Consider the following 16,502-nt stretch of genomic DNA (forward strand, 5'->3'; position numbering starts at 1 on the left):
GAGAGTTCAGGAACCTCACAGCCTGTGGATACAGGCTGTTGGCCAGTCTGGATGTTCTGGCCTGTATAGACCTGTACCTTCTCCCTGAGGGCAGCAGATGGAAAAGGTGGCGCGCAGGGTGATGTTGGTCCCGCAGGATACTGTGCACCCTCCTCAGACAGCGAGTGGGGAAGATATTACTGATCTCTGGCAGACTTGTTCCAATAATTCTGCCAGCTTCTTTCACCACCCGCTGGAGTGCTTGCTGATCGGCCTTGGTGCAGCTGGGGAACCACACTAGAAATCCATACGTCAGAACGCTGCTGATGGCACAGTTGTAGAAGTTCAACATCAGAGATCTGGGAATGTGTGCGCTCCGCAGTCTCCTCAGGTAGTAGAGGCGCTGTTGGGCCTTCCGTACAACTGAGGTGATATGGTTGCCCCAGGACAGGTCCTCGGTCACAGTTACCCCCAAGAATTTAGAACTGCTCACCCTCTCCACCGCCTCACTGCCAATGAAGAGAGGCAGATGGTTGTTATGACCCCTCTTCCGGAAATCTACAATGATCTCCTTGGTCTTTTTGGTGTTTAAGACCAAGTTATTGTCGTGGCACCATGACTCTAGTTGTTGCACCTCTGTCCTATAGTTTGTCTCATCATTGTTGGATATAAGTCCGAGCACTGTAGTGTCATCTGCAAACTTAACAATGAGATTGGACGCGCAGGAGGAAATACAGTCATGGGTGAAGAGAGTGTATAGCAGAGGGCTCAGAACACACCCCTGAGGGGCACCGGTGTTGACCACAAGGGTGGAAGAGGTGTTCTTACCCACTCTGACACTCTGTCTACGGTTAGTGAGGAAGTCCACAATCCAGTTGCACAGAGAGGAGTTAAGTCCCAGTTGGTGGAGTTTGGGACGGAGTTTTTATGGCCGGATGGTATTAAAAGCCGAGCTGTAGTCTACAAAGAGGAGCCGTGCATAGGTGTTCCTGTGTTCCAAGTGCTTCAGTAATGTGTGCAGCACTGTGGCGATCGCATCCTCGGTTGACCGGTTCTCCCTGTATGCAAACTGGTGCGAGTCCAGGGATGGTGGAAAAGCAGCTCTGATGTGTTTAATGACCAGTCTCTCCAGGCATTTGGCGGGAATGGGGGTGAGTGCCACAGGTCTGAAATCGTTCAGACATGTGACATTTGACTGTTTTGGGATGGGAACGATGGTTGCTGCTTTGAAACAGGATGGTACCAGTGAACAGGACAACGAGGTGTTATATATAGAGGCGAAGACGTCCGCCAGGTCCGCAGCACAGTCTTTTAGCACCCGGCCCAGCACTCCATCCGGCCCGGCCGCCTTCCTGGTGTTAATGCTCCGGAACACACGCCTCAGCTCATGAGTGCTCAGGACTGGAGCAGGGTCGGTTGAGGGGAGAGGGGACAGGACAGGGTCGGTGTTCTCCCTGTCAAAACGGGCATAAAAGAGATTTAGATCCTCAGCCAGAGTAGAACTGTCGGCTGAGGGTGATGGTGTTCTTCTTTTGTAGTCCGTGATAGCCCTGATGCCCTCCCAGACCTGCCTTGGGTTTGTGTTGTTCTCAAACCTGGCCTCGATACGCCTCCTGTGCTGCTGCTTGGCAGTCTTGATGCCTCTTCTCAGGTTGGCCCTGGCAGCACTGTATGCCTGCTGGTCCCCGGATTTGAAAGCGTTGTTCCTTGTTCGAATAAGTTGTTGAACTCCGTGTGTCATCCAGGGTGGATTATTAGGGAACACACGCTAAGGTCTTAGCGTCTGAAATGTAATGTCCCAAAAAGGATGCACATCTGTTTTTTTAATATGTAGAAGGACTGGCTTTAATCCATACGAACACATGACTGTGGTTTTGTTTTTCTAGCTTGTTCAGTAAAGCCTCAGCTCTACGATTCTGACTCACATCCAACAACCACACACAGCTCAGTGTCAATCTAGTGCTGTTGATCAATAAAGGGTACATAAAACAATTTACCAGCTCCTCTAAAGATGAATACAAACGAAACACGAACAGTCATATCCTAGGATACCTAATATCTAAATAAGGGGCCTGTCCCCAGCTGCAGCCACTAAAAATCAGCCTTTAATCAGCCCGAGCAACAAGCCTGAACAACCAAACCATAAAGAGAAATTACTGCCACCGCTCACCGTGGAAGTGGAAGCTTAGCCAGTTTTAATCAGTCGGTAGGTTTCTGCTCAGGGGAGTTGCAAAAAAAGCTCAGATTTATGGTCCTGTAATTAACATGTCTGAGATTAAAGTGACGAAATGTCATGTATTGTCCTCTGGCTAGAGGCTCCAGTGCTGGCAGAGAGGCCGAAAGAGAAAGAGCGGGCAGAGCGGCCATGAGTCAGCCGGAGCCAGCCCCCTGCCTCATGCTGAAATCAGAGAAACCACAAGAATGTAACAGCTTCTGTTATTATCCCTCCCTGCTGCCTCGCAGCCTGATGGCCTGCCCCAGAAAATAGCAGCGAGGCTGGCTTCTCTCTCACTCACACACTCTTGTTCTCATGTTCTCTCGATCCTCTCATTCTCAAATCTGACACACACATTTTTCTCTCAGGCTATGGCTGTCCATTTTGTTTAGCTTTCTCTCCACACACACACACACACTTAAAATTTAACCGATATACGTCCAAATTTAAACACCATCTGGGTTTAATGGTATTCTGAGGAGGGTTTAAACAGCAGCAAAGTGTTTGACCACAGTTACATTGGTCTCTTTTAGCAGGATGAGTCGCAACACTGCTAACAAATGACGAGCGCAGTCGATAAATTGCATACATGCGGCACACGTGCTTTTGTCTAAAGCGGCTCACAGTAACATCATTCGACCGTCGCAGACACGAGACTTCCTTTTGTTGAAATGAAGCCGCACAGAGCCGCGTACACTCAGCAGCCTTTATGTAAAGCGTGAGGCTGACTCAGCAGCCCTTCAAACTCTCCGGTGACGAGTGTTGACCTGTTGCCTTGTTTGGCAGTTGCACAGAATTGCACCAATGCAAACAATTAGGATTAAATGGAAATCGCTCGCTATAGCCTCAATCTGTTTTCATAGATTTACTACCAAGCTTAATTTGCAGAAACAGATCTCTGCATATGAATGTGCAGAATCGGGAGACAAGGGATTTTTCCTCAAGAGTCCATGTAAATAACTAAATAGATAAAATAAAATATGGGAAGCTGTACTTTCCAAACTGGTTATAATCTGACAACTTTTGCTTTTTATTAGCTCTTTGCAAAGTATCTATACGGAGGCGTTTCATCAAATTTAAATTATGATCCTGAAAACAAGAAAACTGGGATAAAACCTTTACTTTTAAAAAGCTCTCGTGCCTCATTTTTCTAACCAATAACATCCCTTTACTTTACTGCGGTGTGCTTTCAGCCCTCCCTAAAAGTCCCAGCTCACTAACAGTTTAGCTCTGCTCAAGCCAAAATGACAGAAACACAGCATTAGGTCAATGAAACTGGACTGTGGATGGCCAGAGGCTGCCTCGTAGGCTTAAATTGCTGAAATTATATATAAATTATTCCTCAATCAGGTGTTAGCGGTACGATAACAATGTGAAAGTGAGTGGGAACAGCAGCAACTGAGCCGTGAAGTGGTAGGCCACATAAAATCTCAGACCGGGGTCAGCGGATGCTGAGCCGCACAAAGGTTACCGGCTTTCTGCAGAGTCAGGAACAGCGCATGCATAGATGTGTTGGTGGAATGGGTTTCCATGGCGACCAGCTGCACACAAGCCTTACATCACCGAGCGCAATGCAAGGTGTCATATACAGCGGTGTAAAGACGCAGCCACTGGATTCTAGAGCAGTAAAGACGTGTTCTCTGGAGCGACCAATCACGCTTCTCCCTCTGGCAATCTGATGGACGAGTCTGGGATTGGTGGATGCCAGGACAACGGTACTTGCCTGGCTGCGCTGCTAAGTGTAAAGTCTGGTGGAGGAGGGATTTATGGTGTTTTTCAGGAGTGGGGCTCGGCCCATTAGGTGCAGTGAAAGGAACAAAGTGCACAAAGCATGATCCTGAAAGACAAGGATGAGCGAGTCTGGTGAGGAAGAACTTGACTGGCCTGCACAAAGTCCTGACCTCAACCTGACAGAAGACCTTTGGGATGAACTGAAACGCCGATCCAGGCTGTCCAACATCAAGGTGTGACCTCACAAATGCTCTTCTGGGAGAAAGTCCTGTAAACACTCCTAAACCTTGTGGCAAACCTTCCTAGAAGAGTTGAAGCTGTTACAGCCAATCATATTAAACCCTGTGTATTAAGAATGAGATGACACTCGAGTTCATGTGTGTGTGAAGGCATACGAGTAAATAGTTTTGATGTGTGTACTTAGTGTATGCCAGCTATAATCGGGGTTTATTGTTTTTTGTTTGTTTGTGACAAAGTCGGCTCTTTGAAGGGACCGTTTCTATCCTCGGGCTTTGAGTCCAGCTGAGAAAGGCTGCGGAGGCCCGGGAATAAACAAAGGAGCGCAGCAACTTAAGCATGTTGACATCCCCATCGCTGTCGTCCCTGCATCGACTCATATACACAGTGAAAACATTTTCACAGCACAAATTTATAAATTTACATTTGGCACAAGCCATCTGCTGGCTAAAACTGACCAAATTACAGAGAGAGAATTTACAAACAGCTTTGTCTTGGACAAGCTGGTCCTGTGGAATATGATTCAAGACCAACGAGGATTTTTTTGGACAGAAAACAGGCCTGACGGTGAGGAAATAAGTAGCACGAAGTAAAAATAGTAATGTCCCAGGTTTTCAAACTCCTCTTTTAGTGAGTGTTTAGGTTGGATACGGAATCACTCCGGGCTTCCTCGACAGACCTCCAACAACAACAAGCAGCGGATAAAACCAGGTTTTACCATGTAAACCGTTGACGTTCCAGTAATAAGCCCGTCAAGTGCAGCACAAAAATAACGCTGCATGTCTGAAAAAAGATGGCATAAGACTGAAAAGTTGGAGATGTTAACTATGTCACCAAAATAACAGCACTCTTACTGTCACTAAGGTAGGCTAAATATCTCCTATGACCCGTTCTCATTACTTTTAAAATAGCTCAAAACATTATATTCAGGATAAACATTACAACGGGCTAAATTTGGGATTTTGCAACTCAGTCACGTCAAAATTCCCTTTGTCTACAGAGGAAGTACAAAAGCCCAGAAGCCCTTCAATGCAGTTTTTACATCGAGGGCACAGCAGAAAAAGAGCAATCCATTTTTGGCTCTGACCCACTGTTCTTAAGCAACTGTGTCCTCTGACCCCCCGAGGTATTCAAGGCTCTTTAAGCAGCTGTTTCAAAGGCAGACCTGAGGATCTGAAGGTGACACGCACACACCGAGCTCAGGTTGCACAGGTGGCAGGTTAAAATGGGCACGCGGCAATCGATCTACAACTCAAATGTTCATTGGCTTGTATGTGTAAGCGCACACGTGTCTACCTGCTGCTGGGTTAAATGGATGTGGGATGGAGGAGAGTGAAGGAAAACACAAGTCTGAACAAGCACTGGAACATAACCAGGGAGTCAGCTGTGCTCACATACCTGAGGATAGTAAACACGGGGGTGGGGCAGCACTGAAGAGGAATCCTGATAATAATGTTAGGATGTAGCAGTTTTACTCATAAACTGGTATAAAACTTCATTTTGCCAGGGCAAACTTGAATTACATTTCTTCTGCTCGCTCCAGAGCGCTCTCCAAATTTAACAGACAACTTCCCCAAAACGTCAGATATGATTATCTCACCGGTGCAGCAGTTTTACAAAGACGTTCCCAAAACGCAGCATATTGAGGGCATCGCGGCGTTATTACCCACAAGTACGATTAACATCGCATTTTCTAACTGGTTTGACAAAGTTTGCCAACACTCCCGATAATTTGAACGACAGCAGTCTGAACAAGAAGACTGCAGAGAGGTAGACAGATAAATAAATAACGAGCACAATCATCTACAACTGGTTCTAGACACCCAATAGCTGCATTAGATGAGTACCTCCCCGGTAATACTTGGACTGTTCTAGAAGGAGTTCAGTTCATTTTTTGAGTTTATTTATGGAAAGGATCACAGGAAGTTCCTGGTATTTCAGAGCTATAAGGTTACCGGTATTGGTAAACTCATGAATGTAACCAATAAGAACAAACATCAATTCACACATTAGACACGCCCACTCATGCCAGGAAGTCACCCTCTTTCCTTTCTGTCTCCACACCTATCAAACGGTCATTTCTCTGTTTATGCCTGTTTATCCATCTCAAGTGATCAGTGGCTGTACGAAGATTTACATGTATCCAAGTAATTCTGTCTCACAGCTATAATCTCACCCTCTAATTGGGCTCCCTGTGAAACAGTTTCCAGGCCGTTCGATTGGTTTATCTGTCTTGTTGCCCAAAGTCGTCGTGTCTCAGGCTGGTTTAAATTGGCCTCAGCCTTTCAGGGAGTCAGTCTGGCCTTTCGGAGAGGTTCAAACGTTGCGAAGGAAAGAGGTGAGCTGGGTTTCTAACACAAGACTAAATGAGAGCAGCTGTACTGTCAAAGCAAGGCAGCCCCATCATTGCTTTATCTCCATCATCTTTGTTTTCATAATTGTTAGAAATCATAATTTTAATTGAATAGGATTTTTGATAAATTGTACAGCCCTATTAGAACACACAGATGACTCATAATAGGGCCAATAAAGGATGCTGAATTACAATAGACGCCTCGAGTCACAATGTTTCCAAAGTCTACAGCAGTGTGGGTGTCAGAACACAGTGAATCACGTTGAAGACGGTAAGAAGACAGAAAAGTTTGTGTTTCCAGCGCATTATTTTTTTTCCATATTTTCATTCTGTGGTCCTCCATAACAACGGGTATGATTCCAAAACTCAGTCCTACCTGTACGCAAACACATTACTGTCCAAAATCCTCAAGTACCTTTTTCTTTTTTTAAAACAGGATCCTCTCCTAAAGCCATTAAAACACACAAAATTTGGAACAAGTCTGAAGAACCGTTACAAATCATCCTCATACGTTTGGTTTAGATGCGTTTTCACTTCTGGGAAAAGCTCAGTTTGGTATAAGTGAACATGCTGCCTGGGTAGAGCACGCAGGATGCAGCGAGAAGACCACATACTTGCAGAGTATTACCTGCACTATTCTTATATTAGACAAGACCAGTCATCACACAGACTTTTAATTAGGGCGCTGGCAGATTAAAGGCTGTATCGGGCATTTGCGTTCTCCTCCATCAACTAATGCCAAGAACAGTTTAGGGATGCAGTGAAGGGAGGCTTTTCATGAGATCTTTATCCCTTGAAGTCTCATCCTAGGGCCTCCGCTGGGAAAAAAAGGACTGTGGATGATCCAGGCCGGCTTGATGTGATGATACAGCACGACAGCCACTTAAAGCTTCCAGATCATCCAACAAAGACAAAGCTTAGACTTTGCTTCAACTTACATGCTGTGAATAACGGAACATTTTGACCACCTTTGTAAAAGTAAACGTTTGATTTGTGATGGTTATTTTTTGCATGCCAACCTCAGTTCAAAGACAGTTACTACTTACTCAAATATCAGCGATTGCTCTGATTGAACCCCAAAAATGAACCTGTCTGCATTTCTGCAAACAATAATTTTATCACCTAATAGATACTTTCGAAATGTGTCCACCGGTGATGTCCTGTTTTATTTGTCCATTAGCCTGCAGGATAAGTAAGTGTTACATTTAGAATATATCTGGATGTCTTTTAAATAACTCAAATGGATTAATTAAAGATTAAAATCATCATAATTTTCAATTCATTCTCCTCAACTAAGCAATGGAGTAATCGATGCAGCTCTATGAGGCATTAATTGCGTTTGCCTAAGCAGTAGGGGGTCTGCATCCACCTCCCCTTCGCCTGGACAGCATGCTGCTCCAGCTAATCAAACCATTATGACCCCCCCGCTAAGTGAGAGCACCATTATCATAATATGCAGTTTCACCTGATTAGTTATGCGTGACTCAAGCACACCGAAGCTGGACAAAGAATAAGATTTCTCAGAAGTAAATCAAACATGGCCAACAAAATATATCATGAAGAACCGCTACAACACCTGCATCCAGTCATAACATACAGCATTCATTTGCAAATAATATTCAGTGCAAGAACAGCTACACCCAATCCACAAGGCAGCTTTTATTTTTGTCCCGCTGTTCACAAGCAGACAATTATTATTTTTAGTCTGGGATTTCGATTTTGAAAAACTCGTGCATGTCAACCTCCCGCTTTACTTTCCATTGATATTCAGACAAGATGTCTAAAAGCCTGTCACACTCATCCACCATTTGATAACTCGTTCGTCGCAGCATATCAAAAACAAAAATCTGTGTCATTGTAAATGTGCCGCTATCCGCTTTCCATTTTGGAAGTTTGGATCTGCCGAGGCACCTTCATCCTGGCGTCCTGTAGCTGTGGTATCTCGCGCCAAATAAACACAGCTGTGTTTGGAGCTCGGGAGACGGTTTTCGCTAAAAAGTCGTGCCATATCCGCCCAAGCAACAGACCACTAACTAGCTGCCTTTCTGAGAGATATCTGGCTGGATATTTGTGTGAATGAATGGCTGCTGGTTCACTTGTGCACAGCCAGTCTGACAGACTAAAGGAAGTTCAGTCCAGCGCGATAATGCTGACGGCGTACGGGTAACTGCAGAAAGCTGGCATGATACTCCAAAGTGAAACGGCCAAACTCTGTGGATCAATGGTTAAACTTCCATTTCATGTGTGCAAACAGGACTGCGAGCTGTCCAAAGGGTCATAACGAAAGGTCGCTGGTCCTCTTGGCTAAACATGAACAGGGCTGTGAGCAAAAGGTCACAGGAAGCTGGTGTCAATCAAATAAAGAAGGCAAAAATGACAATAACTACATATATGGCCTCAAAATGTTTCGAGTTTTACACAAAGTTTCTGACGGGCTTTTTCACAGCGTTTCTGGCAACATTTCCAAGCCTACTTATCTGAGGCTTGCAAATGCTAGCATCTTTAAAGCATGATAACGTATCTTGCCTGCAGCACCCAGCCAGCAATCTTCTTACCAATACTCTCAGTTAGCAGCAACACTAAGCTGTCAGCGTGGAGAAGCACCACGCTGAGAGAAAGGGTGTGCTTTCCAACGTTGAGACTAACAAGAGCAGGCAGCCGGACGAGGAGAGGAGGAGGGAAGGAAGCAGAAGAAAATAAGGAAAGGACAAAAGGAGACGGCGAGGATGGAAGAAATGCTGGAAAGATAAAGTCAGACGGACGTTCCCCTGAACAGACATGACTTTATGACAGTACAGAAACTCAGCATCAAGTCCTCAAGAATTGTTCAGTTTTCTAGGCTCTTTAAAATCACATTTCCCCAACACTCTGCTGCTCCCAGCCCAACCCTGACTGTACACATAACAAGAACAGCTGACCTTTGGCCAAACTGCTAGGTGGGCTGGTTTATGACCTATGTTTAACCGAGGGGCTGACATCTTTATGCACCTTCCCTGTAGTTACAGAAATGGTGTGATGATAAATTGACAATGAGAGGACTAATCAAGCTGAAATAGATGCAAATCTGCTGCACTTTCGACCTCCGCGCGTCACTTTTTTCTGACTTATGTGCAACACTTGTGCTGGTGGTTACTCTGGCAATCACCAGCACAAGCATTTTGTGATCCTCATCCATATCACTGGCTTGTTTTGATTGTCACACAGCATGAGAGGTTGACGTAGTTGTCATTTTGTTGACAATAAAGCTCCCGAGTGAAATTAAACAGCCTTATGCTCACATGGATACGCTTATGCACTCACTGCAGTAAAAAGCCCATCAGATATTTAAAGTCTTATTGAACAATAGAAAATTATGAGCAAAATAAATGCGTTGCAAACTCTAATGATAATCATAACATATGTTTAATATCTGTTTTTTTCATCTTGGCTCATGTAAATCATGAAGTTTAGCCATGTAAATATTGTCATCGGCCAGACGGGTGGCACGCTCTCTGTTCGCTCAGCCAGAGTCGTGCACGCATTCTGCTGCGTCTTCTCTTTTTCTTTCTTTTTTTGCAGAACAAACCATAGAGCGTGCACACACATGCATGCACGCACACACACACACACACACGCGCACAGCTGTGGCCAAGCGCTTGTTCTGTTTCTGCTCTATTGTTCGACATCTTGTAAATTTCCACCAGGAGGATGATGGGAAATAATCCGAGAGGAATTTTTGTTGTACTCTTGCAAATATTGACCCTGCAGCATCTCCAGTCTTACAATCTATGATTAAACCTCTGAGTTTTGACACACCGTCTTCAGACTTAAGTTTTCTCCAAGTCTTTTCAAAGCCTTCCAGTCTCTGGCGCCCATAAATGCATAAATTATAGTTTGCCTCCTCATCACATTCACTGAATCATTCACAAATCTGAGCAGGTTACCTGGGGATCTGATCATTCCTGACACCAAAGGTGCTCCCGCGGGAGCCCCCTGCCCTCTGCTAGCAGGTGCAGTTTATCCCAATTACCCTTGCCACACCTGTACCCCTTATGTCTTTCTCCTCCTCGCACACACACACTCCTAATGTACACCGCAGGGATGGCAGGTTCAGGTGTGGCGCTCAAGTAAAGCAGGGCTGTTGCCGCAGGCGATCTAAGCTCCACCAACTGTGTCTATCCGCTGCTTAAACCTCTTCAGATTCGGGCAGAGCAGACGGGGTCAAAGCAGGATTCTCCTCAGAACACCGCTCATGAATTTATAATGTGTATAAAAATAAAAACGATGAGTGCATTTTTATTTTATGGAAGCAAACTTTGCTCTGCTGTACTTAGTCGTATTTAGATGCTAACACAGCCACGGCACAGCACCCACTCCCACTGTGTGCACCAGCGTTCGGGGTGGGATTCTGCTTCGTGATTATGGATTGTCCGGTAAACGGATGGACACTCGCATCTTCAGCTCAAACCCCATCGTGGTTTGGCTTGTTTTCAAAGCAGTATCACATATTTACGTTTCATATTTAAAACTAAATCTTGCTACCTGCAATTCATAACAAAACCAGCATCAGTTGCAGTACTAATGACTGCACAAGCCAGCAAGTCTCTAATGCCAAATAATCCTTGCTTCCACGGCTTAACACGATATGGTCGCAATCAACAGCCTGGAATACTGTCCCAAATAAAAATGTGATGCATGACAGGCCTAATTCCCAGGATAAGTAGTTCAGCTCCAGAAACTAGCAGCCTGAGCAGGGATTCCCATATGGATTCAGGTCAAGACCAACACCAAACAGCAGCTCGCATACATTTCTGGACAGCAATCTGTTACCTTTTTTTGGAGGGGACAAAAACACACAGAAACGCTCCTGTCGAAACAGCTCTGTGTCTAATACATGTAAGTCATGTGTTGTATGCCAGCCTGCCCTTAAATCTAAACATGAAATAGTCCCAAAAAATAAATACATAAAAAAAGAGCTCATGGACATGACTTCTCCTTTTTCCCCCCCAAAGCCAGTCAGCATGACTTTGACATGTATTTCAATAGGAAGCATGTTTTGTAACTACAGCTGTTGTCTAGTATCAGCCGGCTTATTTAGAGGGTCCTGTTTCCCTGGCAACTAAGAAAGAAACCTAAAACCTAACCCATTAGCTAATCCTAATCCAGTAATTTTAGTACTTCTAAAGCCTAAATCTCAGGAGTAGTTTTTCTTGTCTAAGTATAACTCCGTTCCTTTAATTCCAAAACCCAACAATGGACTTCCTAAAGATGATTAATAAAGTACTTCAAATAACAATTGAAAATCTGTCCATATTTGTGCAGATTAAACAAATATGTAAGACTGCGTTCTTCCATTTGTGCAATATCTCTAAAATTAGAAATATCCTGTCTCAGAGTGATGCTGAAAAACTAGTTCATGCATTTATTACTTCCAGGCTGGACGACTGTAATTCATTATTATCAGGATGTCCTAAAAACTCCCTGAAAAGCCTTCAGCTAATCCAAAAATGCTGCAGCAAGAGTCCTGACAGGGACTAGAAAGAGAGCAGATTTCTCCTTTTTTGGCTTCCTGTTAAATCCAGAATTCAAAATCCTGCTCCTCACATACAAGGTCTTAAATAATCAGGCCCTGTCTTATCTCAATGACCTTGTAGTACCATATCACCCTATTAGAGCACTTCGCTCTCGCTCTGCAGGCCTACTTGTTGTTCCTAGAGTATTTAAAGTAGAATGGGAGGCAGAGCCTTCAGTTTTCAGGCCCCTCTTCTGTGGAACCAGCTTCCAGTTTGGATTCAGGAGACAGACACTATCTCTACTTTCAAGATTAGGCTTAAAACTTTCCTTTTTGCTAAAGCATATAGTTAGGGCTGGACCAGGTGACCCTGAATCCTCCCTTAGTTATGCTGCAATAGACGTAGGCTGCTGGGGGACTCCCATGATGCACTGAGTCTTTCTTCTTCACTCACTATGTGCTTATACACCTCTCAAGTTATTATTAATCTCTGGCTCTCTTCCACAGCATGTCTTTTGTCCCATCTCTCTCCCATCTCCACCAAGCAGTCGTGGCAGATGGCCGCCCGTCCCTGAGCCTGGCTCTGCTGGAGGTTTCTTCTTGTTAAAAGGGATTTTTTCCTTCCCACAGTCACCAAGTGTTAACTCATAGGGAGTTGTCTGATTGTGGGGTTTTTCTCTGTATGTATTATTGTAGGGTCTTTAACTTACAATATAAAGCACCTTGAGGTGACTGTTGTTGTGATTTGGCGCTGTGCAAATATAACTTAATTGAATTATGGGATTGTAGTTGTGCTGTCTGGTGTGAGCAGAGGAGGCTCTCTCACCAAACCCCCCAAATATGCACTTTGTTACTCTTTAAAAGAGTGAAAACATTCACATTGCGTACATGGACACAAATCAGTACATATACGACCATCATACAAAATTTCATGTGCAGGAACACAAAACAGACTGAATGCAATGACAGTTTCACGAACTGCTATATGACTCTGCTGTTTATGCACAGTATGCCGTGCAGGTTGGATGCCTGGGTTTGTTTTGGAGAACACTGAGCCCAGCTCCTGGTTCCCATTCAGAGGACATCACTCTAAAGTCATGTCACAGTTTAGTCAGGGAGCGAAGGGAGACGGAGACACGGTCAGATAAACAGCACAGAGCAGGGTACATATGATCTCAGCAGCGGCAGCAGACTGGGGAGCAGCAGGCAGCAGAGGAACCGACTGCGACCCAAAGATGTGGCACGGATGGTGGGGGATTACGTCATCGAAAAAATGAGGACGCCTCATCCCAGCGAACCCCCTTACATCCATTACATTAAAACCTTACCGATCAGCACATCATCTCCATCATTTTATTCACATTAAAAAATAAAAAAAAAAGAATAAATACGAATGCACGGGCTGCGTCTCAGCAGCTCGTCCACGCAGGCCCCCCTCCCGTGACATTTCAGGAATGTGACATGTACACAAACGCTGCTTCACCAACAATTATTTAGCAACGATTGACCAAAAACACACAACCAGCTCTGTGGTCGCTGAATGCACCAAGCTACACGTTAAAATAAATCCACGGAGCCCGTCAAACAACACACGGGACGCAGGAACCGTGTAATAAGCGCTCACTGGTGCCTATCGCTCGATAAGAGGTGTGTGCCATATTTAAAGCCACAACATTAAATGACGCCGCGCTGGTTCCAGAGAGCTCTAACTGCTCATTAAAGGGCTTATTGTGCGCTGTCCGGTGACTGGCAGATAAACGAGCCGTTTATCTTAACACATGAAACGGATCCGGGGAGGCTGCTAACAAAGTTTCATTGATTAAATAAGCCTTTAAATGCGCACTAATGTTGCGCACATTGGATCAGCTTGTAAGCTGCGAGATATCGAATGAGCTAAGAAACAGCTAGCAAGCTACACAACCGCTGGCTATTAAGGCTGTGGGAGAAAATGTGTATGTGCTGGGGCTTTTTATGAGATTCCACTGAACAAACACAAGCGCAGTTGCAAAACGTGCCTTTTGAAACAGCGCTCTCCCGCTGTTATTTCGCAATTCTGGCTATTTAGTGTGTGCGGGAACAACTTGGATAAAAGTGACAGCGCTAAGCTAGCTAGCTAACCCGCGTCAGCTGGCTCCAAGAGGGGGGGAAAAGCTGTGACTGAGCGTCTTTCTTACCGTCATAAACTGCTCCAGGGGCGTCCAGTTTTTAAGGAATACAATTTTTGTTATGTGAGGAAATGGTCTGTGTATACAGGGGGGGTGGGGGGGCAACAGAGCCCGAACATCCAAGATCAGTCCAGCCGCTGCCGATAAAATCCAGGCGACATCTTTATCACAGCGCTCATCAGTGGCTCAGAGTTCCGCGCTGATTCACGCACATCCATCCAGCAGAGAGGGGCCTCCTCCGGGCTCGACCATGCGACTGGCTCGGCGACGACGGATAATCCACAGGACAGGACCCCCAGCGGTAACCATTGGCTAGACGCGGGGACCAGCAGTCATTTCAGGCCGACGGAATGAGAAAATAATCCCACGCATGCACCGAAACAAAGAGTGAACGTTTCAGGCGCGAAGAAAGCCGCACATTAAAGCCGCAAATTAGGAAAATGTTGCGTTTCTGAGTTTCCCAGCACGAGCCTGTGCGCTGTTGTCAGCACTCCCCGCTGTCTCCGCAGCTGCTTTGCCTGTCTGCCCTGCAGCACAGCAGCGGCAGCGCGGCGACGTAATTGCGCAAAGCGAACGCACAGGGGCGGGGCCACGCGTCGCACACAGGTAGCAGTGCCGCAAAATCTGACGCTTTTCACCCCGTTAAAGTCTGAACCGTGACAAAGTTACCAGAAAATTCAGTGTTCTTCGAACCCTCCGACTTTTTTTGATGAATGAAATATAAATTTGCGTAAACAACTTTTAATTTGAATCGCATTTTCTACATCCGGCATTTTTTTAAACGTGTTGCTTAAAACGTGCTGGTGATCAAAGAGTCTCAAAAACTGACTTATCAGATATGATACACTAAGGGGTTAAGGGAGGGCGTAATAACCAAAACGTTTGTTGAAGGCAATACCATGCCATAGAGCGGGGGTGTCAAACATAAGGCCCGGGGCCAGTATCGGACTCCAGCCCGTTGGACTGCTTTGGAAAACGTGAAGGAGATACATTTTGAACTTCTAACTGTATTTTGAAAGGTTTTGCAGCTTTTCCTAATGATAAAGATCTCCCCCATTCCTATTCACACTAACCCAGTGTAAATAAAGTGATAGTTAAATTACAGAAAAGGTCTTGTTTTTCGCAAACTAATAAAGATTTGTTGTTTATTTTTTATTTTGGTGATTTCAAATTTTTAAAAAAAAAAAAAGTTTTCTGTCATTTAAGAAAAACTTTCTATATTATGATGACAGGACAGTCTGGACAATGAAATACCAGAGCTTTTTCTGCAATTTTGCACATTTATTTCTTACAAGTTAAGCCCAAAGAGCCATGCTGACAGATTTCTTTCATTTACTACAGCATCATTTCTTTATCATGAACAAAAACTCAGACATACTGCTGAAATTACAATTCTTTTTCCTATATTAAAATAGCTACAGAAAGGGGAGTTCCACTGTTCCAGCCCATTTAGATCAAAGTAGGCTTTATGTGGCTCACAGAGTAAAATGACTTTGAATGGTCCTCAGTTTCTTTTCAGCTAGTGTAACATTAAAGGGTCAGCTTGTTTGCCAGTTAACCAGAAGTTGGCCTCATGGTTAACAGCTTCAGCGAAGAACTGAAGCTGTCTACCATGTCTGTTAATAGATTGATGGAAATTGGTGTGAGACACGTCAACTTTTATGCATCTCAAACATGTTTCCTGTATATTATCTTTAACCATTTTTCTTTCATCTACTTCATATTAATGTGTTTCAAAGTACAATAAGTTTGACCGCGTTTTACCAAACACAATACTGACAGAAGTGTACTCTCTACAATTAGTTTCAGCTGTGAGGTTTCCATGGACACAGTAAAAATGGACAAAGCTCTGTTTTTTTTAGTGTTTATTGAACCTTCTGACAAATAAAAAAAAAAAATCAATATTAATTTCCATAAATGAGTTTTATTATGTATCATATCTGCTACCAGCTTTTATTTTCCAGTTTATTACTTGAAACCATAAAGTGCAATTAATTTATGTTTATCCGAGGGGAAAAATCACACAGATGATGTAGAAATCTTAAAACATACAAAAACTCACATATCAAATGTGATACAGCCCAACTAATGTCGGGCAAAAACCTCCACTGTCATTGACATAAGGAGATGACACGTAATAATGTTTATCATAGAATGTTGGGAATAAAGTAACATGTGTCAAATATGTTTCTGAAGTTTAAGTTTTTCTTAATTGTAACTGCAGCATAAGTTGTTATAATGACGACTCCTGAACGCTTGGCCCTATAACAGAACAATCAGCATTTTACGTAGCGGCAAATCACACTAAAAGTCACCTCAAGGCCCTTTACA

The 16,502-nt window shown here is 44.2% G+C and overlaps 1 protein-coding gene across 1 annotated transcript in view; it reads right to left on the reverse strand.

The window, feature by feature from the left end:
• ptpn4a (protein tyrosine phosphatase non-receptor type 4a) overlaps window positions 1-14,713 on the reverse strand; it is a 73,349-nt gene extending 58,636 nt beyond the window's left edge. The window contains exon 1 of the mRNA XM_080903694.1: window positions 14,181-14,713. The gene's annotated coding sequence lies outside the window, so the exon portion shown is untranslated. The remainder of the gene's footprint in view (window positions 1-14,180) is intronic.
• Window positions 14,714-16,502: the final 1,789 nt, after the last annotated feature.

This window comes from Rhamphochromis sp. 'chilingali' (assembly GCF_963969265.1).
Source record: "Rhamphochromis sp. 'chilingali' genome assembly, chromosome: 14".
Taxonomy (NCBI): domain Eukaryota; kingdom Metazoa; phylum Chordata; class Actinopteri; order Cichliformes; family Cichlidae; genus Rhamphochromis; species Rhamphochromis sp. 'chilingali'.